The 23,422-nt window shown below is 38.2% G+C and overlaps 2 pseudogenes; both read right to left on the minus strand.

Moving 5' to 3' along the window:
* Positions 1-208: 208 nt before the first annotated feature.
* Positions 209-1,728, minus strand: LOC116096818 (annotated as a pseudogene).
* Positions 1,729-5,450: 3,722 nt separating this feature from the next.
* Positions 5,451-12,846, minus strand: LOC116096826 (annotated as a pseudogene).
* Positions 12,847-23,422: the final 10,576 nt, after the last annotated feature.

Genomic DNA, 23,422 nt, shown 5'->3' on the forward strand with positions numbered 1-23,422 from the left:
TTTTTTTTTAAGTGAGCACAGACAGACAAGACAAAGCCGGAAGAAACTTCTCTTATGTCTGAGCAACATTTGGATTAAATCTGACAGTGCAGTCCACTCTGCTTGGCTGAGACCTGTGGTTCAGATCCCACATTGTGATGGCTTGACCAGATGTATTCCTGCGTGGATCGTACTCTGTGATTCTGCATCTTGCATCTTGCATCTTGTATCACTCGATCTTGCAAGAACACATAGAAAGTGTCCTCTTAATGACAAACCTGGTTTTAGTGGTGAGGCCACTCTTTGTAGCTGAGTGTGCATGGGGCTGATAACCAATCACTGTCTTCGGAGGGAGTCCTAACCTTTACTTGTATACTGTCCTGTCATGTGTGCGACTGTCTCTGTTGTCATGTTCAGTAGTTCATGTTACTGTCTCATCCCATCAAGCTCTACATCAGCAACAGTGTCACATACTTCATCATCACTGAGTCATCAAAGGATTTTCCAGTTAGGCACCACAGCGTCTCTAGCCAAAAGTGGTCAAGGTCACTTTGTCTCTCCTACTTGTTCAATGTAATTACCCCTCAACCTCCAGGTTTATGTTTCATCTTCCCACAAAGGCTCAATCCCATCCTTAAGAAATAAGTAGTCAGAGGCAGACATTAAATGACTAAATAACTGGATACATTTGTATAGAGCCCAAAAGTTCTCAATAGGATGAAACTTAGGGATCAATCAAAGGTTTGCTTGCAGGGTTTTGCTTTTATTATCCTTGAAAAACCAGAGTATCCAACAGTTCAGTAGAGAATGTTTATCACAGTGTTCTATGTTAGCAACCTCCTGATTAAAATCTGTTTTTATCCGGTCCTGTAGAAATGATTTCTGGTTCCACAATTCACTGTCTTGGATTGATCCACTCCACACCTGGCTAAATGTTTGGATCCAATTAGGCAGCTAATTTTTCTATGTATCATCATGATTATGTGTGTGAGTTGTGTGAACAAGTGTGTATTGAGTGGGAAGGACTCATGTGAAAGCCAAAGGAAGACTTTATTCCCTTAAGACAGGGTTGTAGCCAGTCTTAGCTACACTATGGGTTCCTTTTTCCCCACCTGTTATCCTCTTAGTTTCACTCCCTATCACTAGATAAGAGAGGAAGGAGAGAGGGAGACAGACAGAGAGAGGGAGAGGGACACAGAGAGGGAGAGGGACAGAAAGAGGTAGAGGGATAGACAGAGGGATAGGGACAGAGAGGGAAAGAAGGACAGAGAAAGGGAGAGGGACAGAGAGAGGTAGAGGGACAGACAGAGGGAGAGGGAGGGAGAGAGGGAGAGGAAGAGGGAGGGAGAGGGAGAGAGGGAGAGGGAGAGGGAGGGAGAGGGAGACAGAGAGAGAGAGAAAGAAAGAGAGAGAGAGAGATACCTGAATCTAATTTCATTCTTTCTTCTTGGTTTTTAGTTTTTGTTTTGTTTTGTGTTTTGAGCACAATTACTAACAAACTACAACCAACTCACTATACAGGGTCTCTCACTGAACCTGAAGTTCACAATTTGGACCATGCAGGCTAAGCAAGAAGCTTCCAGGACTCACCTGTCCCCACTTCACAATGATAGAATTACAGGTGCCTGCTATTTTTATGCGGAGGGTGTAGAATCTAAAGTCACAGCACACAGCAGCACAGTAAGCTTTCTTCCTCATGGGGCCATCTCCCCAACTCCTCAACATGATTTTAGGAGCATGTTCCTCCATACTCACATTCATGATCTGGAGAAAAGCTCCTGTCTCTATCGCTATTCCCTCTAGCAGAGGCTATCAGCATGCTTACACGTCTCTTCTCTCCATACATGTGCAGAGTTGGTTTGTTTCCTAAGCTTAAGATGACAGGTTGGAAGAAAAAAACGTTTTTGAAACTGATTTCCAAATCTCCCAGGAGATTTCTTTGTGAAGTTTCCTTTGAGCGAAGACGCTATGACAATTAATTACAAGCCAGGCCTGGTGGCATTTGTCTTACTATTCAGCTGTGTATTGGCCATTGGCTAATATGCAGAACACGGTCATCAGCTTCATTCTTCCTTTTTACTCCTGCCCCCTCTTGTCCCTTAATCCAGACTTACATTAAGAAAAAAAAAAATGATGCTATTCTAACTTATTGCTGATCACACATTTTCAGTATGCATTGAGATTAGAACTAAAAAGTCAGAGAGATCAAACTTTAGATCACTCTTATACAGAAAACCCAGAGACACAGAGGATCACTTAAATTCTAGGAGGGAACAGAAAGTATCTGGGGTCTTCATTATTATTGTGCTACCAAAGTGGAGCTGGGAGCTTCCCCCAGAGTGGCTGGGACACTCAGATTATCCCCACTGTGTGCTCCCAATCAGAATCATTCAACACCTTTGTCACCTGGTAAGACCCCTGTCTACAACTGGGTGATACATTGCTACTACTTAGAAGTATAAATTATTAAATTTGCTGTGGCCCCCATGACTTTACAGGCAAGGAAGATCATCCAAAGCCAAAGAAGCATTTATTGGTAAATCCTAGATTTGAATCCATGTCTGGCCTTTCTCAATTAGAATCAAAATAACTTTTCTAAACAACTCCTATGTAAATTAAAATTCTCAGTCTTGAAGTCACTCATTTGTTTTAAATTTGTCTCCAGAAAGCTCTTAGAAAATATTCCCATCAGGAGTATATTATATAGTATATTCTTATGGCATCCGATTTGTTATAAACTCCCTTAAATTTGATTTTTCAGGTTGGTTCCTGGTCTCTACAAAAAGAACCAATAGAAAATCAGGTTCATTAGATAGAAACAGGTGTGTCTAGATGGTATGGTATGAAGTCAGAAAGTGGCCAGAACAACATTCTAAGTATGTGTTTCTCAGAGTATGTGTGGTCTGTAAGATGATAATTATGGGGAAAAAAAGACAGGTAATTAAATCAACTGAGTTTTTGGAGCAATCACAGTTAAATGAATTTTTAATTTTTCTCTGCAAAGCACTCTGTAAAGATTATGAGGATAGCCAGGTATGAAGATGTTTATCATCTCAGCATTCTGAGGGGAGAGGACAGCAGACACAAGGCTAGCTTGGACAATCCAGCAAGACCCTCTGTGACATCAACGAAGGACCAACTGCAGGGAATGAATCTTCAAAGCATCTATCTGACAAGACTCACACAGGACACTCAAGGACCTCAGTAAAAAAAGGGAACTGCGACTGGACAGTGGACAAAGAAATGGAGAGACGATTGATGAAAAGCATGCGTAGGCAGCAGATAGAGACATGGAAAGGCGTTCGCCAGCATCCATCGTTAAGGAAGCAATGAGGTTCTGTTACACACACTGAGAAGGGCCATCATTAAAGAGCCCCGTGATGGCAATTGTTGGCGGAGAAGTTTATAAGCAGGTTTCTCATACAGGGCTGATGGGTGAGTAAAGTGGCTAAGCCAGCTGCTTTAGGAAATGATTAGAAGACTTCCTCAGAAAACTAAATATAAACTTAACGTATGACTAAGCAGTCACATTCCTGGATATCTATTCCAGAAAAATGAAAGCACATGTGTATGAAAAAAATCTATATTAATGTCCTTCGAAGGTTTATTTATAACAGCCAAAAATCGGACATAACTCCAATATCTTTCAACAGATGTACATTCAAATAGAGAGTGGTAGGAACCCAGTGAATATCCATGGATATATACAGTACCCTATCTCTCCGGGAAGGTTTTCTGAGTGAAAGCTAGTCAATATGAGAAGTCTATAGACTGTAGGATGCTGTTTCACGCCAATCTGAAAAGGACATACTTACACAGCAGGAGACAGTGGCTTCTGAGGGGCGAAGGGAGAGTACCACTCAAAAGACACAGCAGGAGATCTAAGCTAGAGCTAGAGCTATAGCCATCAACACACAGAGGAGCCATCAACACACAGAGGAGCCATCAACACACAGAGGACCTCCGTAGACATGAGATTGTGTGAAACTCGTTTTGGAACAAATGAAGACAGGAACAAGCACAAGGAGTAGGCATTGCATCCTGAAACATACAATTAAAAACTTGAAGAAAAGTACAGGGTGACAAGGGAGGACTGAGGACAGGCGAGGGGCACTTGACTCTTGAAAGTCGTAAGGCTAAGTCTATTCTAGCTTCAGTTTCCTCATTTTGTTTTCATGGCAGATGTATGGGAATGCAATTTTCTGTGCAGTGAAGTCTCAGGGACCAGTTTTGAAACCCCCCCCCCAAAAGAAACCAACATGTGTTGTTCCTTTGAGCCAGTGGCTTTGAAAACTGGGAATCTCTCTTTAGTTCTCTTGGCCATCAGTATAATAGCAGGTAGCAAATATATTTATTAGGGTGGCCCATTTACAAAAGGGGATTTTAAAATTTTTGTTCTGGGGGAGAGGTTCTATAACCTGGAAAACTTCCTCCTTCTATTCTATTTAAAACCACACCAAAGCATTTTGTTTCAGTGTTATCCATATGTAAATTGTACTTCTATTCATAAACTAAGTTGTTTTTTTTTTTAAATAAAGAAAAAAGAAAAATGTATGCATCAGTGGAAAAAAAAAAAGATAAGGCCAGATTTAAGACTAGAAGGGCATGGGCTAATTTCTCTCCATGTTTAATACTTTCCACATTAAGGTTTTGGAATTTTAGAAAAAAAATGAAAATAAAAGTAAAATATTTTTGATAGGTTTGTAAAGTTTTTTTGAGTCAGTGGATGTATACCATGCCCACACTCTGTAATCTTGTATGGATACCAGCTCCAGTGTAAAGTCATCATCCTTCCCAAAGAAAGAGCTGGTCATTCAGGGAAGAATGTAAAATCATCCTTGGCATGGCTCCTCATTTTGATTTCTTAATGCTTTCTTATGGTCTCATTAGCCAAGAGTGCCCTTGAACTCCTAATTTCTCTCACTCCTAACTCCCAAAAAATTGGATTTCAGGCATGTACTACTATGCCCAGCCAAGCATACACATTAAACCCAGAAGCTGTTGTAGTATCGTGTACTATAATTTGGTTAAAGTGGATATTGTTGGGCTCACATTTTTCCATCCCTCCTTCCACATGAGACTCTCCACATTCCCTCAGATTTCCTTGAGTGCCCATGTTCCTTTCCCTTCTCCATCTTTTACATAGAACACAGATGGGTTATTTTGCCTAACTATGGTGAGAATCGTGAACATGTAGCATTATACACAGCATCACTAATGGGCACATGGAGTTCATCCACCACATACTCGGCAGGTGCCTCTTCCATCTGCTAATGACTGGTGAAGACTATTGTGTGTGGTAACATATCTGAGAACCTCGAGTGTAAAAGCGGGTCTAAACCATCATAGTGAAAGCTGTACGACACTTTGTAAGACTGTAATACATTTTTCTCCATCAAACATTGACAATTTCCCATTAATTCTTCAAGCAGCAATGGTACAAGCAAATGGTCCCTTTCCTAATCATAAAATTATATGATGTTTGAGTAAATCTCATATTCAAGAAGCAAGCCACCTAATATTCTAACACATCTAAGCACTTCCTTAATTATATCGAGATCTATGAAATACAAAACAATGTGTGGCTGACTTGCAAATGTCCAATGAAACTGCCATTGAAGGTACTTAAGACTTTCATTAGGTAGTAAATGGCAAAAACAACAGAACATGAGCCTCCTTTCTGATCTGTGGTGGACAATACAATGATCCAGCAAGCTGTCTTCATCCAGGTCCTTTTGATAAGATGGATATACACATCTTTTTGTTTCACCAAGTTCTTGTGATGGCCCAAACTTAGCCATGTACTTCTTATGTGTACCTTTGTGTCACTGAGGCAAAGCAGGGCCCTGGGCTTGGCACAGTTCTGATAGTCCGAATCCATTCTTTTGGCTATGTCAGTTGCTAACACTCTCTCCAAAGGAAGGTATACCTAGCAAAATAGATGTGTTCATTTTTGGTTCTGTGCACTGGTCTCAATACAGGTGTGGCAGAACACATGGACACATGGTCCAGGAGATCTGGACCAGCTGGTGCAGCACCTCCAGGTATGTGAAGCATCAAAGGAGGTGATGGACAGACAGCACCAGGTCCCTGCTGCCCTCCAGAGTCTCCAGGGTGGCAGAGGCACCCTGATTTGGCCTTGCCATTGCCCAACAGGGCATGCCTTGCATTTGACTGCCTCCTACATGAGTTTAACGAAGGAAAATAAATCCACAGTACATCACTGATGACTTCCGGTACTGACTGTTCCCCTCTAAGCATCATAAATCAGGACCATATCTATCCAGCCCTCTGAGAAGTACCTCGTATGTAGTGAGGGTCTGCTATTTGGAATATTTAAGTCTGTTACAAACATTTAAACCATGCATTTATCGAAAATACCCTTGTTAATGACTAAGCCCCAGACAGACTATGTCTGTAATTTTTACATAGACAGAGTTTTCCCTTCTATGGGTAGAATTTTATAGATCATAAATTCAAATGCCCAGAGACCTTTAAAAGTTATTTATTCTTACTGTCTCAACCAGTCCTCTGGCGCTGAACTATTGACTCAACAGAGCTTAACTGAAACTGGCACTAATCTAACACTAACAATATTTTCTACTTTTTCCAGGCCCTTCCTGCCAAGAGCTTTAAACAGTGACGAGGTAAGCAGGAAAAGGCCAAATCCTGAACTTTTCCCTGTATCTGGCTACTGTAGGTACTGTGCTCTCTACTCCAGACTAAACTTCAGTTCTGTTGAATCTTGGGTCCACGATGACTCAATTACAGTTGTCAGCTATCCCAGAATCCTTGTGGCCTCTTATGTGTGCAGCGGAAACACTTGAGACAACATTCACAAAGATGCTCAAAGCATGTTGAAAGTTAAAGGTCACACCACAATTACAGACACTCTTTCTGTCTTTGCTGTTGTCATTCTTGTTTCATTTAACAGGAATGGTAGTGCTGACAGAGTCCAGAAGATAGAAATCGCATCTTAAGTCTCAAGTAATTCTCTTTCCCTAGCACGTCATCAGGCAATCTCAGAGGCCTGAGCTTCATCTGCAGACAACCATAAGGCTCAATCAGGGAAGCCAATGGTTTCCTTTGAGGCATCTTTTGTCCTAGATCATCCAACATTCATTAAGGGGGATATGTTAAATCACTTCTGGAGGAGTACTCCTGCTCCAAGCTCAATGATATTGCAGGATCTGATGCAGAGTGATACCTAATGGGAGGAACACTAGGAATAGCTGAGACCAGGAATAGCTGAGAGAAAGAGAAAAATAAAAGCATGAAGAGAAAATGGTCAGTACGTTAGCGATTTATGAAATCAACACATATGATTATCACAAGCATTCCCTTCCATGCCAGTGAGCATGCCCCCATTTTATAGAATAGGAAACTAACGCATGAATGGTAATTCTTTTTCAGGAAATAGTAAAAGTTTGGAAGAAAAAGTCATTTTTTTAATCATCTCAGAGGAAAAACTGCCATGCTGTGAAAAACAAATTAAACTGGAAACATGCATACTAATTAGGGCCCGTTGCTATGGTGCATGGGTGAAGTGATGAACACTAGACTAAAACCTTGTAGAAGAACTTACTCTTTATTGGCTAGAAGAGACATTTTACATTGCTCCCTGTGTACACCCTTCCTGTCTCTCCCTCCTCCCAAATTTGTTCTCATTCAAGTATTTGAAATTGGAGAGCTTCCTGCTCAGCTGGGGAGAAACTTCACTTCATTTTTGTTTATTAAATTGAATGAAAATGTGAATACATCTCTCTTCTTGAATGTTACTCTTCATGCTTTATGAGACAAGAAAGGGCATTTTCAGCTCCTCCTCCCATTCATGAAGCACACAAAATGGAGCATCAGTTGGCCTATTGGCGAAGTAGACCATTCTCTAGTTTTTCTCTAGGCTTTGGAGCCAACTCTTTCTCCTGACCTTACCTAAGTTCACACTTATGGGAGATGCTAAAATGGTCATAAACTGGTCCTACCTGGTATCCCAAAGCCAGTTTTAATCCCTGCCTCCCCCACCCCCGTTCCTCACTCCATATCTATCTCTATTTATCCTAAAGATAAGAAGAGTTATTCATGACCAAGATTCCAAAAGAAACACCAGTAATGGTGAAAATAAGTAAAAGGATTGTGTGTACCAGGCTGTGTTTTTCAAGGAAATACTCATCCCTGCGTCATTGCCTGCAGACTAGCGCTCAGCACAAGGAATGAGCTAGTGCTTCTGATTCTTTGGTTCCTTATCTACAAAATGTAGACTAGGGATAGCTAACCAAGATAATTCTATTCCCACTCTCCTTTTGAAGATCATTATAGGATATATATAGAGAGAACATGGGTGTGGTTTCTATCATCTCATTTTGAACCAAATCAAAGCTCCTTCAGGAAACCTTGATAGCATGTCAACTATCATTAAAGAGAAAGGACAAAGATCAATGATAGGAGTCTTTGATCCTGGGGCCTGTTAATCAGTCCACTGAAAAATATCAAGGGCAAATCATTGTCTCTAACCAAATTAAACCCTAGCAGAGCTGACTTTCTGCCCGTCTCAGATGCCCATTGGCTTCACCCAGATCTAATAAACAAAGTGGTTTATTGCTCTTCTTCCTCCATCAACTCTGTACTAAGAGAGGTAGCAAAGGCTAGACTAAAATGAGCTCTGGAAAGCTGATGGCTCAGGCTGAACCACTCACATCTGTGAGTGACTCAAGGGACAGCTACTTTGTAACTAGTATCTTCTTTTCCTGTAAATACGATTACTTGAAAGTCATAGAGCAAGTTAGTGATGATGTGTGAAAACGTGATAAAATGTGCTAATTAACTGAATTTGCATTCATGGATCATATACCACATAAAAGGTGGTAGAGTCAAGAGAGTAAGATCATAAGCATGAGTACATGTTAGTTCCTGCTGACCTACCAAGAGCAAAAATGTATTGGCAGTTATGTGAAGGAGGACTGTGGAAGACACAGTGGAATTACATTGGACAAGGTCACCACTTTAGGAAAGCAAAGTCAGAAAGAAAAAAAACTTTAATGAAGAGTTAGATAAAGTTGAGCCTAGTAGTACAGACAGAGGAAGTAGAAGGAAGTTCTGGAGTTCAAGACCAACCTAGATTACATGCTGAGACCCTGTCTTAGGGTTTTATTGCTGTGAACAGACACCATGACCAAGGTAACTCTTATAAGGACAACATTTAATTGGGGCTGGCTTACAGGTTTAGAGGTTCAATCCATTACCATCAAGGTGGGATCATGGCAGCATCCAGGTACAAGCAGAGCTAAAAGTTCTACATCCTCATATGAAGCTTCCAGAAGACTGGTTTCCAGGCAGCTAGGAAAAAGGTCTTAAAGCACATGTCCACAGTGACAATGTTATTGACAATTACCCTATTGACAGTGTTACTCCAAAAGGGTAACACCTACTCCAACAAGGCCACACCTCCTAATAGTTCCACTCTCTGGGCCAATCACAAACAATCACAGACTCAGTCTCAAAATACAAAACAGAACCCTTGAGATGTGAAAGTGCTGGCTGCCAAACCTGAAAATTCAAGTTCAATTCCCAGAACCTACAGGGTGGAAGGAGACAACCAAGTTCTACAAGTTGTCTTGTGACTTCCATATGCATGAACATAGGCACCCCCTAAAACACTAAATATGTAAATATAATACATCAAGTGCTTTTATATATGTGTATATGGCTATATGTAAGTTCCTATCTAATTATACTATCCGTAGCTAAAGTCAAGTTTGGGTGATTTGAAGATATTTTTGACAAAGTGACATGCAATTTTCTTGCATCTATTTGCCTGATATGAAATTTTGTTACATATTAAACTATTATAAATTAGAAGAGATAATTAGTTAGAAATACGAGTACTATCTGTGTGTGTATGTTTATGTGTGTCCCATATGTGTAAGGGATTCTTGAAGAGACCAGAAGGCAGCATTGGTTGCCCTGGAACTGGAGTTACAGTTTGTTGCAGGAATGGCCTAACATGGGTGCCAGGAACCAAACTCAGGCCTTCTAGAAGAACATCATTTGCACTTAATCACTGAGCCATCTCTGTAGTTCCAAAGCACAGGCTCTTGTAGTTGCATAAATCCTGTTTATAGTTCAGTGTTTGATGGGCTGTAAATGTAAATGTTGCTTTTATTTCCTCAGATGAAGTAATGAGATGAAAGCTATTCCCAAGCTTTATGAATACATGACTTGGGCTGTATTTCCTTCTCTGTACTAACCTAGGCCTAGGCCTGGAAGCTTCTAGCCTCCATATAATCTAATCTTCTGCAAATCCCGACCTTGAAGTCTTCAGCTTCCAGCCTCCCTCTGCTAAAATAGGCCTAAAATGTTTCAGCCTCTGACACTTATTTCTGAACAAACTTACTCTTTCTAGCTTTTTCTGAACTCTGGCTGACTGGTTCAACTTAGCTATTCTGGCTCAAACTCCTCTCCAAGCTGACTGATTCAAATCAGCTTCTCTTAGCTTCTGACTAAATTGCTGTTTGGAAAGACTAACTCTGAATTCCATGAGTTGAAGTGCTCTGAACTCAACTGCTCTTCTCTGAACTGACCATAACTGCACTCAACTGAAGTGCACCAGACTGAACTGCTCTGAACTGAACTGAGCACAACTGAATTGAACTGAATTGCTCAGAACTGAACTGACTCAACTGAACTGAATAGAAGACGTCTCTCTCCTTCACTGTTCTTTAAGCAGCCTCTCTTTCCTGTCTGTTATGAGAGTTAGGTGTATTCTATCTCAGCCTCATTCTATCAAATCTTTCTCTGATCTGTTACTTTGTCTGTCCTTCAATTAGATGTTATTGTTTGGGCTCAAAGGTGTGTACGAAGGGTGTGTCTGCATTCCAGCCAGATATGTGATCCCTTTCCAGAGTAGCCATGTTGCTGGATTAAAATTCCTCTACAATGGGCAGTAGAGTTAGTGGTCCATGAGGTGCTAAAACCAAGGATAAGGCTTGAGAAGTAACCATGAGTGCAAAGAACAAAACATCAGGCTATCCCCTTCCTCCCTCACTCCCTCAAAGATAGGAAGACTTATAAAGCTTTTTAAAATCTGGTTGGGGGTGGTAGGGTCTTGAGAGTTGGCTCAAATAGTAAAGTGTTTGCAGTGCAATGTGAAGACCCGTGCTTACATTCTCCCTCTTCCCATATCCTTATAAAAGGCCAGGCATTGTGGCACTTATCTGCATCCCAGTGTCGAGGAAGCACAGACACAGGGAAGCCTGGAGATTGCTGGGCAGCTCATCTAGTCAAATCAATGAGCTCCAGCTTCAGTGAGAGTCCATGGCTCAAAAAGTATGTTGGAAAGCACTTAAGGAGGCTACCCAGTGTTCAACTTCTGGCCTCCTCAGGCACAGGTGTACATGTTCTCATGCACGCACACCTCCATACATGCACACCTACCCCCAACCACCCATCCCCACACATTCTAGTTATATTTCAGAAATGTTTGTGTTTCTCATTGCTTGTGTTTTTGTAGAAAAATCTGTTCAGTGGAGTATGCTCAACCATCTCATTCGAAGTTTTATGTTTTGGTTCTCCCAGAACACCCTCCTACACACACACAGTCCACACACACATACAAGTTCCATTTACCTAGATAACTCAGGAAGTCAAGGAAAAGGAAGTGAAGCCAAGATTGATGGGCCCTCCTGAAAAGAAGGAGGTATTGTGGTGTGGAGGGCAGATGTTTGTGAAGAAATCATCTTCTTCAACAAAGGAGTGTGGAACAAAACCGCCTTAGTGAAGTACAACTGCCTTCATTACAAATGAGCTGTTACAAGGAAGGCTTTTCAGTCAATTAAGCTCTCTGAATGACTTTGTGGAGCGCTGAGTTCTGTGATTCATTTTGAAACAAATTTTCAGCCTTTCTCATACAGAGGGCGGGCGGTTGTCAATGAGTACGCTCAGCTGTGTACTCCAGCACCTCAAGCCCAGTGAGTCAACAACCAGAGTTGAGGACCAATTACCTTCACCTTGTTTTTCCTCCAAGAACTTTCACCACTTTATTTCCCCTTTTGTTGCCAATGTCATTTTCCCTTGCTGATATTGTTTCATAACATCTGCCAGAAAAATAGGAAATCACTCGCAATCTTTAAGGCTTGTCTCTCCGGGTCACAGAGGCTGTTGTAATATAAACCTCAATTGGCTGAGAACAATGCGTTTGATAAACTCTGGGTGTTAAGTACTCTAGAGAACATTTTTGTGTGGGGCATAATGAGTTAGGATGTCATCGTGGTGGGGCTGCTTTAGAGATGGGAACTATTTACTCATTGAAGTAATTTCTGAGAAAGAAACTTGGAACAGACTTCAGAGGATTCTGTGTTCTGTGTCCAGACCTTCTTTTATTAAAAGAACAAACCAATGGCCAGGGAGAACATCTTCCTGCCTTGATGGGCCTCAAGTTGCCTCTGGTGCTGAAATTTCTGGAATCTTAATGGACTTGGGCCTCGCATCCACAGTCAGTGAAGAATAAGTGAAGTAACATCAAATCTGACAATTTCTTCACCCAGTTGTCCAGAGCTGTACAGTATAGTATCATCACGTCTAATGCTTAAGAAAACCATAACAGATCCTCAACTCCTTGTTATTCTGGAAGCTCAAACATTACTAGCAAAGTTATATACAGCTAATGTAGGAAGTATATTTTGAGTGTTTGAGAGGCCATGTGCTCAGGCTATGCAGTATCCCATCTCTCAGATTTACTGTTAACCAAATGGTGTGTGTGTATGTGTGTGTGTGTGTGTGTGTGTGTGTGTGTGTGTGTGTGTGTGTCTATGTCTGTGTGTTTTCCTAGTGAGCTGCAGTGGACTATAGAGGTGATGTTTTACTCACCCCCATCCTGACTAAAATCTCTCTATCCAGCACACTTCTAGAGAAGTAGCTTTTTTGAAACACAGTCTTTTCTACCTTCTGAAAACATGAGTGGTTCTCTACAGAAAATGTAATAAAGTCTGAACTCCTGCAGACTTTACACATTATCACATTTTCCTGGAATTCCTTACCTCTCTCAAGGCATAAACATCTTCCAAGATTCAGATAAAAACATTCAGAACAGAGTCTGCCTTCTTGCCTTCTGTATGTATGCAGTATGTGAATATGCTGCTTGGGGATGTCCCAGCTTGAAAAACCACCTTGTGCATGCCCTTGTCTCATCACTGATCACTTTCACATGCACTCTTTCTCAGGTATCTGTTTCACTCTGTGTGTGTGTATATGTGTATATATATATATATACATATATATCATACTCTTCTACATAAATGCCTGTAAACTATGCATGAGATCATGACCAACACGTTGCAATAAATGGACATACCCTGAATGGGCCAACTAAATTGATCATCTCATCTCCCCACACCTCAACCCAGTTTCTGTTGTAAGTCCTATAAGAAGCCACTAGATCTACAGAGGGATATCACTTCATTTTCTGGGACTCAATTCTACTATACAGGCAGTCTGGTTAGTTTATCTATCTATTTATGTGTTATCTATCTGCCTGTCTGTCTATCATCTTTCAATCTATCTATCTATCTATCTATCTATCTATCTATCTATCTATCTATCAATCATCTATCTGTCTATCAGTCATCTGTCTATCATCTATGTATCTATCCATCCATAAATCATCTATTTGTCTGTCAATCTATCTTGAGCTCTTACATATAATAAGACTATAATAAAACTCCTTCGTAAACTAATTCTCATGTTGCCCATTAATTTCACTCCATGAGTACACAAGACAAAGGATTCTAGAAACTACTGATGTAGGGTTTGTGGTTTGTTGATTTGTCTATTACCTCAGCACTCGTTATGTTCACCTGATGTGTTAGTTTGAATAAGAATGTGTGGCTCCCATATGTTCAGATATTCAGATGTTTGAATACTTGGTTCTCAGTTGGTGTTTTGGCAGGACTAGAGGATATTTGCCTTGTTGAAGAGGATTTGTCATTGGGGACAGGCTTCAAGGTCTAAGAAGTCCATTGCATTCCCAGTTAGTTCTCTCTGCTCCATGGTTGTTGTTTTAAGGTATGAGCTCTCAGCTACTACTCAAATGTTTTGCCTGCTTATCTGCTGCCATATTTCCTGCTATAATGGTAACAGACTCAGCCTCTGAGACTGTACGTCCCCAATAAACACTTTCTTTTATAAGTTGCCTTGTTCACAATGTTGTTTTCCATGACAATAAAATGGGGAACCAAGACACTTGAAGTGAGAAAGAAAGCCTCCATTGCTCATAAAGACCCCATTTCCCCCCACAGCAGTTACAGACATTTGGCTTCAAAGTAAACTATCTCTTATACCCATTGGCATTAGAGTTATGTTTCTGGCATTAACAGTGACACATCATTTGGGGATGTACTGGTTAGCATTAATTGTCAACCTGACCCAACCTAGAATCACCTAAACTCCAGAGAGCTATAGTTAAGAAATATCAAAATCACGTTGATCTGTAGGCATGTCTTTGGGGGATTGTCTTGATTGTTAATTAAAGTAGGAAGATACAACACATAGTGGGTGGCAATATTCCTGAAGCTGTGCACTGAAACACATTAATAGTAAAGAAAGGTAGCTAACAAGCAAGGGGACAACAGAAATTTTTGTTTCTCTTTGCTCTTGACTGTGGGTATGATACCTTGAGTTCTTGCCTTGACTTACCTCCAAATTATGGTCTGTAATCCAGAATTGTAAAGCAAATAACCCCACCCTTGTCTAAATTGATTTTTGTCAGAACGTTTTATCACAGCAACAGAGATGAATTACACAGGCAGCAAGCCAGGGAATCGAGTTCATGGAGACTGGCTAGAGTTTCTTACCTGGTGACAAAGGAGCAAAACCCTGTAGGCATCAAAGAAGCCTTTAAAAGAGGGTCTCAAACCAAGAGAACAGCAGGAGTTGTGTTTGCTGAATTTCAGAAGGAAAAGTTGATGGTGGTTAAAGCCTGGTGAGTTGGGGACACTGTGGTAGGAGAATTTCACATGTGACCCAGGCACAGATTCTCTTTAAACTAATATAAAACTTAGATACAGTGAAATGCACAGATATTAAATGGAAAATTACTAGTCTATTCTCTTTCTTCACTGATGATTAATTGGTGTTCTAATGCATGAACATATCACAACAATCCATTTTCTCTTGGTTTTCATTTGAATTACATCCAGTCTCTCACTATGATAAATCAAGCTTTTATTATTATGATGTATAAATTCATTGTGTTTATACATCTTAATTTCTCTTGGATAAATATTTAAAGATGCATGTCTGGGCCATAGGACAAATGGACTTTTATTTTGAATGCATCATCAGATCTGGACAGGTTTCAAAAGTAGTTGTGCCATTTTTCATTGCTCTCAGCAGTGCAGATTTCTGCTGCTTCTATATTCTTTTTTTTGTTGGTCATTTAAAAAAACATTGCTATAGAATACACATCTTCTTGAAGCTTCTACATCTGTAACCCTTCAAAAGAAACCTGAAGACAGCAAAGAAGAAAACTATGAAGAGGTCATGGGAAAAGTAATTCACACAAGAAGAATAGCAAGTCCCAGAAATTGGTGGGAATAATAAACAAAAAGGCCTTATTGCCTGGGAGATGGTGAGTTAATGAGCAAGCATGGTCAGTTGCTTATTAACTACTTTCAGTATCATTCTTTCTAGAAATTCAATCCAAGAGTTTGCTCATCATGTTACTACTTTTTAAGATTTACTTTTATATTCTGCATAAAGAGCTTTTGTTTTATTACTTTCTAAACATGAAAGGAAATGATCAAATGGTTTTTATCAGTAGTCCTCCTATATACAAATGACAGCCTTACTGAGAAAGAAAACAGGGATACAACCCTTTCACAATAGTACTAAATAATATAAAATACCTTGGAATAATGCTAACCAAGCAAGTAAAAGACTTGTATTATAAAGACTCTAAGACATTGAAGAAGATATCAGAAGATGTAAATATCTTCCATGTTCATGGATTGGTAAGATTATGTCAGAAAAAGACATTTTCAATAAAATAAATAAATAAAATCCTTTAGGGATTTTAAAAAAGAAAGAAAAAACCTTCAGTTTATCCATTTCATTGCTTGTTTAAAATATTTTTGAAAGATGCTTCTGCTCGTGACCTCTACAAAGCCCACATTGTGCTACAGGAACACAAAATCTAGCTTTAAAAGATGCTATCAAATGAATTTTTTATAACAAGTGTCATTTTTCTTCTTTTATTTTATTTCATGAACTGTATGATATCTCATGATATACAGGAGAAAACCTTTCAGTGAATGATATTTTTAAACAATAAATCAAAAGATAAATAATCAAGACTTAAACACATGCTACCTTATAATTAAGACATAACTAGAGGTCTAGGGACAGCTTACAACGGTCAAGCAAAGGTCAAGCTCTTGGATCCATCCTTAGTACTATAAACAAAGGAGGAATCAAGAAATATTTGAGAAAACATAAATGAGAAGGAATTAGCACTAATAAAGAATATTTATAAAAATCTACAGCTGCCAGACAGTATCCTTTTTCTCTTGATCCAAAACAAGGCAAAAATGTTTGTTCTTCTGAGTTGTACTCAATATTGTACTTAAGGTCCTAGCCAGCAATAGATCATGAGACAGAAATAAAAGTTTGGGATTAGAAGTGAATAAATATTTTTTGCTTGATTGATTTAAACATTTGTTTTAAAATAGAATAATTATTTACATAAAAAGTTCCACAGAATTTTACTCCCATTGGAAATTTTTCAAGCAAAGAAATAGCTTTCCTATGAATTTTCAATGGATGCCAAAGCAATTTAATTAAAATTTAATGAGGATATTATTGAAAAAAAATCTTAGTATAGATAATTTTTTCAAGTATTTAAAATTTAAATTATTACCTAATTAGTACATATTAATTGTACATAATAATGGGTTACATAATAACATTTCCTACATGCACATAATGTATTTCAATCACATTCATCCCCATTGGTGTCTCCTGTTACATCTTCTTCCTCTTCTAAACAAGCCCTTTTCTGTCTTCATGTGTGTGTGTGTGTGTGTGTGTGTGTGTGTGTGTGTTCAGAGAGAGAAAGAAAGGGAGAGAGAGTGACCAAATGAGTTTCATTATGGCTTTTACATGCACACAAACTTCTTACCAATGGTTATGCCACTAAATAAAATGTCTCTCTCCAATCAAGAATTAAGTGTATATGAATGTTCAGAGTGAGGTGTGGCTCCAGGAACCCCTCCTTCTTCCATGGCAGGGGTTGACAGGCCAAATCATCTCTACTATAAATTCAAGAGAGTAACAGCAATGTCATGCCTGGGCATCAGCGTGCAGCACTGTAGTCTCAGGCCACTTTCATCTGGCTCTTATATTCTTTTTATGATGTCCTCCTGTGACTTTTAGGAAGTAATGTAGACATCCCATTTATAACTGGGCACTCAAAGTCACTTACCCTCAGTATTTTGCACAGTTATGAATCTCTGAAGTCATTGCTGACCACTTCAGAGAAAAACCTTCTCTGACCTAAGGTGACATCAATATTAATGTAATCACTGGCATCTGTTTGGATTCTTATGTGTTTCTTCCTGGATTTTTTAATGCTTTCTCACTTTTGGAGTTCCTCCATAGACCACTTATCAGTGACATAAGGAAAATGATTATTATCATCAGAGGAGGTTTCTCCCGCATCAAATGGGAACAAATACAGAGACACACAGCCAGATATTGTGCAGAGAGTGAGAGACCTTGGATTACTGAGCTCTAAATTGGATGACTCCATCAAATCCCTCTCCTCAGAGCTCAAGGAACCCCATGGATGAAGAGGCAAAAAGACTGTGAGAGCCAGAGGGGATGGAGGACCAGGAGGACAAGGCCCACTGACTCAACATGACCAAAGCTCATGTGAACTCACAGAGACTGAAACAGCATGCATAGGGCCAGCACAGGTCTATACCACATGCTCAGCATTTATATTATGGCTTCTACTTTAATGTTTTCATGGAATTCCTGAGTTTAAGAACAAGCAAGTCTCTTACTCTTGTGCCTTCTCTTGGGCTCTTTAACTTATGTTGGTTCGTCTTGTCCAACTTTAATGTGGTAGCTTTATCTTATTATATTTTATTTTGTTATGTTTTTAAATGAGTGAACGAATGACTAGCTAGACACTAGGGTAAAAGTTAACAAATGAATTTATTATTTATATATGCTGGGAAGATAATATTTCCCCAGTGGAATGACACTTGATATATCAACAATATATAGCAGCTCCAGGGCAGCTCTCATGTTCAGAGTAATTGACCAACAAATAATGAACTCTACAGGGTTTTTTTTTTGTGCCTATGTTTTTTGAGTATTGATGTATTTTGGTTTCTAGGTTTGGATTTATTTATTTTTTATTTTTTATTTTTTTTGAGAAATAACTTAAAGTTGGGTGAATCGAAGGTGGAGTGGACCAAAGAGGACTTGGGGAAGGGGAAGAATATGATCAAAACATATTTAAACTTAAAAATGGTTTTCTTTTCTTTTTGGGGGGTGTGGGGGGAAACAAAGTTTCTCTGTGTAGCCCCGACTGTCCTGGAACTCACTCTGTAGATCAGACTGGCCTCAAACTCAGAAATCTGCCTGCCTCTGCCTTCCAAGTGCTGGGATTAAAGGCATGCACTACCACTGTTTGGATTTTAAAAATGGTTTTAAATAATACAAACATAATAACAAATAAAAATAAATTAATTTAAAAAAGAATAGTTAAATTTACCATGAAAAATCTTACAGTCATTGTTTTAAGTCATAAAAATGAATGCCGTCAATGATAAGACACATAATAAGACAAAGTGGATGTCACAAAGTATATATTTCCTATATGATACACTGAAAAAAACACCACTGAAGAGGAATACCTGCTCAAGATCCATGCATTTAATTTCAGCATTCAAAACAATAGTTAAACAAGCAAACTATCAGGCACCAGTCAGTAGCTATACCTTGAGTGCTGTATTTGAAGATAATGCAGTTTGCTTTCTCTTCTCTAAGAGGTACTAAGTATTGAGCCTTCAAGAAGGCTGTTCACTAACAAGACTACCACAATAAAACTGAATTGGATGAATACCATACCACTTTACAAGTAACAAGAGAATTTAAAGAAAAAGCTCAGGCAAAACAACTCCTATAAAAGATTGTAGTTACCTCAATTGTCAAACCAAAAGAGACTGAATTGGTGGAAATACAAGACAATTCAATAGTCTGGTTTTTAAAGTGATTGATAACCTAAGAGTCAAACAAGCAGTTGAATGAAAAATAAAGTCAATTCAAAACATAGATTGAAAGTCGACAGTATTTTGCAAAGAAATTGAGGTCTTGATTGTTTTTAAAAGAAGATTTGGAAATAAATAAGTAAGTCAATAAAAATAAAATGGTAGAAAGCATCACCATGCTAGATCAAGCAGCATGTAGATCAAGATCAAGCAGAAGAATTAATAACAAGGATTAAAGAAAAAGTTGAAACACTACTATATTCAGACACCAGTAAGGCAGTCCAAATAGGAATATATAATCACAAATTTGAAAAACTCTAAAACATGAACAAGAGATCAAATTTAAAAATCCATGCGTATAAGTAAAGGCTGTGATATGACTATAGAAAAAATATATTCAATTAAAGTGTAGAAGAAAACGCCAAAGTTAGTGAAAGATATACGTGTAAACACAAGTGTATTCAGAATCTCAAATACATATGAACAGAAGAGTCTAGAGAAAAATTACAACTCAATTTCAGAGGAAAAATCATCAAAATAGCATGAGATTGCTCATCCAAACCCAAAAAAGCATAGAATATATTTTTTGTAAATTATCGTCAATTAAAATTAGTATGCATACAAAAGTGATCTTTAGGAATTAATGGATAAGTAAACCCTCCCAAATAAGCTCAAACGAAGTGCATTACCATTAACAAAGTATCGCAAAAGATACTTAAAATAACTCTATACACAAAGGAAGATGGACGATCTCAATCACAAAGCTCAGGAAGAAGAGATGAGAACTAATAACCAGTCAAGCAAATCCAACTCAGTAAACAGTCAAAGAAACATATTATAAATATGAGAGGAAATAAACAAGGATTAATTACTTAAGTCAACCAGAGAAACAAACAACAAATATCATACATCAAGAAATAGTTCTCAGTAACGCCCCTAATTTTATATGGGCTTACCTATAATTAGTAATGAAGAATAATTGATTTAACTTGGATTAAAGCAAGAGCCTATTATTTTCAGCCTACTAGAAATACACCTCACTAGCAAAACCACGCGTACATACACAGACTGAAATTGGAAGAATAGGAAACAAGTAGAACCAAAATAAGTAGAAATCAACATATGACATGCTAAAGCAGATTTGAAGCCAACATTAGAAATAGATAAAGAAACTTAGTGAATATTAATAAATGTAAAATCCCATTATGAAGATATGATTGCATACATGTATATAGACATGTATATATACATTTATATATACACTGAATTTACTGCACTCAATTACATAAATAAAATATTATTGTACCAAAAGGGACAGATAGGTCCATATTCAGTAGTAATGAATGACTTACCACACACTTATAGATTCAAACTAGCTATGCAAAAAGGAAAGTCCAGAGTTAAATTGCATCATGAACTCAACATGCATCTACAGACATTTCCACATAATAGCTGCTGAGTAGACATTGTTTGCAATAGCTGGTTAAATATTTTTCTAAAATTGATCGTATTGGGAACTATAAAGTCTTAACAAATAAAAAGAATTCAAATAACTTCTTGTATTTGATCAAATCATAATAAAATCACACAAAAAAGGAATAGCAAAAGAAATAGCACAAATAAAGAGATTAAAATATTCATTCTTGAATGATTATTATGTCATTGAATAAGTCAAATGCAAATTTCAATACTTAGAATCAAAATTTTAAAAAACTTGCAAGGATATTTAGGACGTGGTTTAGTCAGTTCTAAGAGAAGGCTTACATCTATGAGTTTTGGGTTTAAAAATCCAATATCGCAAATAAATGACATAATGTTGCACCCCACAGACTTAAAAATTGTAAGAGAAACCAAACTGAAAATTAGTAGGTACCAAAAAAATAATCAAAATCAGTGTGCTAACTAATTAAATGCCAACTAACAGAACAGTATAAAGAATAGATGAAACAAAGAGTTGATTCTTTGAAAAGATAAACAGAATTGACCACACCCTGTCTTAGGTAGTGTTTCCATGATAAAATATCATGGCCAAAAGCCATTTGAGGAGGAAGGATTTATTTCTGCTTAGAACTCTAAGGTTGTCCTCCAACCCTGAGGATAGTCAGGGCAGGAACTTGAAGGCAGAAGATGATACAGAGGCTAATGGAGGAGTGTTGCTTACTGGTTTGTTTCTCATGGCTTACTCACCCTGCTTTCTTCTACGGCCAGGGCTACCCATCCAGGGATGGCTCTCTTCCCTATGGGATAGACCCACCCACACCAATAAATAGTCAAGAGATAGCCCACAAGCTTGCTCACTAGCCAATCCAGGAGGAATATCTTCTCAGTTGAAGTTCCCTCTTCCCAAATGACTCTAGCCTGTGTTAAATTGACAGAAAAACTGACTAGCACAAACCTTTAGTCTAACTAGCTGATGGAAAAACATAGAAGATCCAAATTAATAAAACTGGGTAAAAGGTGATATTATATAACAGATAATAAAATTCAAACTAATGGTATGGAATGCCTTTCAAAAGTTATATTCAAAACATGTAAAAATATTCTCCTAATAAATGGACAAATTCCTAGATACTTATGACTTAGCATAGTTAGATGTGGAGGATATAAATGATTGTGCACACATTCATACATACACATAATTAAAAAAAAATAAATAAAACATTATTTTAAGAATCTGGAGTATGTCTTTACCCAGTGTGTTTCTGACATGAAGTATACTTAGAATCTGTAGGGGCCTCAAAATGAAACACCAAAAGGCAACAACAAGAAAAATCAAAGAAAAACCCAAATTATTTCATAATTAAGAACACAGACCAAGTTTAACAGACAACTCTTTAAAGACAGCACTGATGGCCAAAAATGTACATGAAAAAAAAAAAATGCTCATCACCCTTAGTCAACAAGGACATGCAAGGACCAGCGAGGCATTGAAATAGTGATTCACCCCAGTCAGAATGGTTATCAAGAAAACAGAAATGCGCTAGTCAGGATACAGGACAAAAAAACATTCTTATGGAATGATGTCAGATTATAAAATCCTGATATCACTATGGAAATACATATAGAATTTCTTCAGAAAACTAAAAGCTGAACTAACACTTGATCCAACAATTATACTCCTGGGTACATACCTTAAGTAATCTAAATCTGTATAGAAGAGAGATGGTATGTCAATATTTCTTAGGACACCATTCATAATAGCTAAGTAATGGGATTAGCCTACATGTCTATCAACACATGAAGAAACAATGAAGAAATTGTAATAAATATACACAATGGATTTTTTTTCTTTTAATTTGTGAAACAAGATCTTACTATGTAGCCCTGGCTGGTTGGAATTCTTTCTGTAGACCAGTCCAGCCTGAAACTCAAGAGATCCTCCTGTCTAAATGCTAGGATTAAAGGTGTGCACCAGCGTGCTCAACCTCAAAGAAGTGGTTATGCTATTTGCAGGAAAGTGGATAGAGCTAGAGATCATCATCTTAAGTCACACTTAGAAGGAAAAAGAAAATCAGAAAAAGGTTGGAGGGGAGGTGAAGGATGGTAATTGGGGATAAATATAAACAAAGTGTGTGATATATATTTATGAAAATATCCCAATGGAAACCATAATTTTATACAATAAACATGCTAATTTTAATTTGAAAAATAAAAATGAAAAAATTACTCTAAGAATCCTTATGAGGTGACAAAAGCAAGAAACTCAAATCATGATAGCAAAACAAATGAAAAATTGCAAAAAAAAAAGTATCAGGTTATAGGTTTGCATCAAGATTTCATAGCAAAGCCAGTGCAACTGAAGTGTAACAGGGTCAGTATCCCTGAGAGAAGCCCCTGATCATAAGGTCTAGGGATGAGTTGACAAGCCCTTTTCCACCAGCATCTTGCCACAGCCTTTTCTGAAGGCCAGGCACAGAGCTCTAGAATGTTAATATTCCCAGTGCTCAATTTCAGTCTTCTTTGGTCCAATTCCTTCCTTTTCTTTCTTTCTTTTTTTATTAGATGTTTTCTTTATTTACAAAATCTCCTTTACCAGGTTCCCTTCCAAAAAAATAAATAAATAAAATTAAAAAAACAAAAACTAAAACAATCCCCTCTCCCCTCCCCCCTCCCCCTGCTCACCATCCCACCCTCTCCTGCTTATTGGCCCTGGCATTCCCCTACACTGGGGCATA

This window comes from Mastomys coucha, unplaced genomic scaffold, assembly GCF_008632895.1.
Source record: "Mastomys coucha isolate ucsf_1 unplaced genomic scaffold, UCSF_Mcou_1 pScaffold1, whole genome shotgun sequence".
Classification (NCBI taxonomy): Eukaryota; Metazoa; Chordata; class Mammalia; order Rodentia; family Muridae; genus Mastomys; species Mastomys coucha.